Source organism: Monodelphis domestica, chromosome 1 (genome assembly GCF_027887165.1).
Source record: "Monodelphis domestica isolate mMonDom1 chromosome 1, mMonDom1.pri, whole genome shotgun sequence".
Taxonomy (NCBI): domain Eukaryota; kingdom Metazoa; phylum Chordata; class Mammalia; order Didelphimorphia; family Didelphidae; genus Monodelphis; species Monodelphis domestica.
The window spans coordinates 537,070,518-537,075,341 of record NC_077227.1 but is presented as its reverse complement, the minus strand read 5'-3'; the positions used below and the strand labels follow the sequence as shown (position 1 = coordinate 537,075,341).

At 38.5% G+C, this 4,824-nt stretch overlaps 1 pseudogene; it reads right to left on the bottom strand.

The window, feature by feature from the left end:
- Positions 1 to 483: 483 nt before the first annotated feature.
- Positions 484 to 1,044, bottom strand: LOC100618386 (60S ribosomal protein L13-like; annotated as a pseudogene).
- Positions 1,045 to 4,824: the final 3,780 nt, after the last annotated feature.

Sequence of the window (4,824 nt, the reverse complement as noted above, 5' to 3'; positions counted from 1 at the left end):
TCAATTCAGGTAATGTGAAGTTTTCCCTCATCCCCCTGCTGCTAGTGCCTTCTCTCCAAAATGACTCATGTCTATTGTTTCTCTGTTTTGTATACCACTTTACTGTATGTGTGTTGTATCTACCTCTGGGGAATATTGTGAAGTTCAAATGATATGGAAAGAGTTTCATTATTGTTCATTTAGTCATGTCCAACCCTCCATGACTCCATTTGGGGTTTTCTTGGCAAAGATATTGGAGAGGTTTGCTATTTGTTTCTCACTGGATTCAATCAAATAGAAATTACTTTTCCAGGGTCACACAGCTGGTAAGTGTCTGAAGTCAGATTTGAACTCAGGTCTTCTTGACTCTAGACCCAGTGCTTTATCCACTAAACCACCTCATTGCCCTTTCTTTGCCAGCTTTAAAGCAATATATAAATATTTGCTACTATTATTATTATTATTTGTTTTAAATTATTTTTATTGGAAATTCTCAATAGTTGTTTATTTTTTCTTCTCTACATTCTCCTCTTCAGCTTCCTTGCTGTTTGCCCCAATTCTGAAAAGATGATTATTGAACTGGGCCATTTAAAGACTATGCAAATGCTGTCATAGTCTTTTCATCTTCTGTAAGGATACAAGCTTTCTCTCTTTTATAATCATTTCCAATGGGCATAACTAGTCCTGAAAGCTGGGTTGCCAATTTAAGTTCTTCAGGAGCACTATCTCCTTTCTTAGGTATAGATGGTTTCCATAAGAAGTGGCTAAGTTTGAAATATTTTTCTTTTAGTTGCTGTATATTAGCCTGGAGTAACTCTTTACAATTACTTTGTGTCCACAGCATCCACAGAGATACCAATAGTCCATGCCACTTGTGCATGGATGCTAACCACTCTAAGCTTTTTTCAAGCTAATTCCCCTATAGGCAGAGACTTTAGCATGGTATCAAAGAGTAGGACATTTCATCATTAGCCAGATAAGACCAGATGCAGGATAAGAGGTAATTCACCAAGCTTTTTCTTTATGGGCTTCTCATCTTCTGTTCTTCCTGACTGGCTGGTTAAATTATGTGACAACTTATCTTTGCAAATTTTTTAGAAATGGAATTTTGGAATCTGCCATTTTGGCTGGGCATCATGGCTGCTTAAAGTCCTCCTTGTGGGTACCACAGCTGAGCAGAAAGGAAAGCAGTGCCCCTGCTAGTAGTAGTAGTAGTAGTAGTAGTAGTAGTAGTAGAGCAGCAGTAGTAGAATGCTTACATGCTGGAAGTGGTTATTAAGGGATGGGCAGTAAATTAAATAAGAGGTAAAAAAAAAAAAGGTCATTTCAGGGATAAGGAACAGTGTGAGCAAAGCCAAAAATACACAGCATGTTCAAGGTCCAGTTTGGTGCATGAGTACATGGAAAGAGAAACATAAGATAAGGCTGGAAATCTGTGGCTAGATTGTAAGTGGAATGCCAGACTGTTTGGCTTTTGTCTTCTGTCCTCAGCACTTAGCACAACCTGGCACAGGAGGTGTCTAATATATGCTGTTGATTAATTGATCGATTGCTAGAAATGAGGAAGTTCTATACTCAGAAGGGACTCCTGGTCAGGAAATTAAAACATTCAAGAATGTGGTTCCAGGAGAAGCCTGCTTTGCATTCAGCACCATCCCTCACCTCTCTTACCCTCTGTTGTATTTCTCTGAGCTGTTCTCTGCCCATGATTCATGCCAGGGTGAAAGTGGCTTAGCTCTGATAGCTTTCTTATTTGCCCATCGCTTTATGCATATTTGGACAGGTGGTTGTTAATTCTAAATTATAGCCCTTGAATCCTGAAAAAGTGCTGGGTAAAGAAGGGTAGGGGCTACTCACTAGCTCAATACCCAGAAACAAAAATATTAGCCTTGGCTTGTTGGGACTGACATACATTGTGGACCACCTCAAGCTCCCTGGCAAGGAAAGCTTAGTCACAAGCAGACACATCCATATTAATAAATACATGAGTGAGTTACAGGCCAGGGACTCATCACTGTGAAGCCATAGGCCTCTGGGGAAGCTAGAAATCAGAATATAAAGTTAATCATATTGTATTTGAACCCCATTTAGCACTAAGGTTCATCAATAAAAGATAGTATTTTCTGGCAAAAACTATAATTGGAGTCAGAAAATCTGGGTTTGAATTTTGGCTCTGAAATTTATCCCCTATGTATGTGGCTTTGGACCTTGATTCTAAAATGAGAAGTTTTAACTAGTTGATTTTTAAGGTATTTTAGCTATGATTTATAGGATGCTTTCAGCTTTACAAAGCATTTTTAAACATAAACCACCTCATCTGAGACATCTGAGACAACAATCCTGTGATGGAGGGTCTGTTATTGTTCTCATTTTACAGATGAAGAAACTGAAAATGATTTACCCAGGTCACACAGCTAGTAAGTGTCTGAGCTAGGATTTAAACTCAAGTCTTCCTGACTCCAAATCCACTTATTCCTTTATCCCTTTCGCCATCTAGTTGCCTTTTAAATTCTTAAATCTTTGATGCCAAAGGAGGCACTAAGGAAGGCATGGAGGGACTGGAAATCTTCCACTCAAGTCATCTATGAATCCTTGAAGTGCCAAAATATTCAACTGTCCACCATAAATTAAGCTATGGTCTAACCTGACCTCGGGCAGGTCATTTTTGCTCTCTAGGTCTCCATCTCCTCATTTGTAAAATGAGAGAATGTTGCGGTCCATAGTCTCTAAGTTCTCTCTCAACTCTAAGTGATTTCTGGAGCTGGTTGGATGGCAATCAGAGGCAAGGTGGTTTAGGGGAAAGAATGCTGGAATTAGAGTCAGGGATCTAGATCCAAAATCTGGTTCTGATACAGATTTCCTCTGTAACTGAACTCAGTTTACTCACTTATAAAATGAGCATTAGTCATATTGAAACTAGCTACCTCACATCTTTGTTGTAAGAAGAGTATTTTGCAAACCTTGATACATCCTAGAAAGAAGGAAGCCATCCTTGGTACAGCACAACTTTAAATACATACATCATTCTAGCAAGACTTTCCCCTACATTCCCTTGCTAGAGAAGATCCCAGGGATTTGTTTTGCCTTTTGCCCTCTGGGTCATAGAAGGATTTACCTCTTGCTTCAGTTTCCCTGCATTCTTTCACAGGCTTTGCTGTCCTGCTGTGGAATTTCTTACATCTGTTATCAGCTCAGAGTCACAGGGCCCTGGAGGAAAGAAAACACGAAAAATGCCTAGCGTGGTATCGATCACACTGCAGTGAAAAGGCTTTCTTCTTTTTTTTTTTTTGGCTTGGGTTTTCTCGGTGCTCTTGGTTGAATCTGTTTTCCCCTCTTAAGTAGATAAATGATGATGATCATTTTAAGAAAGAAATTCATTTCTACACCGGTCGGCATATTTACAGCCTAGGAAAGGAAAGTCGAATTGGGAGCTTTAAAAAATTGAGAAATGACAAATAATCTGAATCATCTTTATGCTTCAAAATTCTGATGGATCTGTGATATCCCTGGAATGTGTGTTCCTGTGATGCAGTTAGCAACTGATCCATGTCTCCTTCCTCCATGTGGCTTTTGTCTGTGCTCTCCCAAAAATCCTTTACCCAATGTGCTGGATGCTTCTTTTATATCTCTGGGCTTTACTTGGGTGCCAATGCAGCATAAGGTCTCCCATCGGACATGACTTGCCTGTAATCATTTCCCTCCATGGTTCTCTTTGATGATATATTTTCTAGGTCTTTGTACATGCAACTCATTGTTGAAAACATGCTTCAGCTTCCATTCACTCATTTAACAAGCATTTTTATGCATCTATTATTTGCCGGCATATAGCACTTCCAGTATATTGGGTCCTGGGGATACAGAGGTGAAAATAATATAGTTTCTGCTCTCAAAGAGCTTCTCTTTATTGCCATTTGGTTTTCTGCCTAATTTCTGTTTCTCAGACCTTGTGATATTTTAGCAGCAGCAGCAGCAGCAGCAGCCACATAGCATCCATATTGAAAGTGGGGCTTTGCTTCCGAGAGAAGCTTCAAGTAATTAAAAGTGCTGCAGAGTTAGGAAATCATGTATTTTGAGAAAATTGCTTTTACTCTAATACAAGGGTTCAAATGAATCTGTGATCTCATCAATGTAGATGTGGCCCCCAATAATGCCAATAAGGCTCAGCCTGATTAACTCTCATTCATATTCTCTCATAAGTGCACCACAAGGTGTCTACCCAATGCACTGAATACCTTTTGTCTTTCTCTTGTTATTAAGGGAAGGAGGGAGAAGAAAAGACATTCTGTTGGGGCATAGCAGAATATTCCATTAGACATAGATGAGCAATCCATGTACATATATATATATATTTAAGTAACCCATCAAAAAGAAAACTCATCTTTTTTGGATTAAAAAAGAAGTGAATAAATCTTTCATGTTTTTTCACACAATAAGGTTTTTAGAATTAAATGTTTATAACTTTTAATAAAGTTTATAACTATCTTTATTCTATCTTTCAAATTAATATTTTAACACAATTACAATGTGGTTTGAAAAACAAACAAACATGATTTAAAAAATTTACTGCCACTTGATACTGAATTCATCTTTTTTCCACGTGTTGATTCTCCCTATCCTTTATAAGAGGATTGAGCTATTTACAGATGGTCTAGTTTCTGCACGTGAATATCAGGTATATGATAGTCCTTTTTGGAGGCAACCGAGAGCAATTCCTCCACTGACATAAATAAGGACCCCATTTCACACTACTAGTATGTGCCAGAATTAGGATTTGAACTCAGGACTCCTTGATTTCAAGAACTGAAATGTTGCTGCCTCTCATGTTGACCACAGGTAAAGTAATCG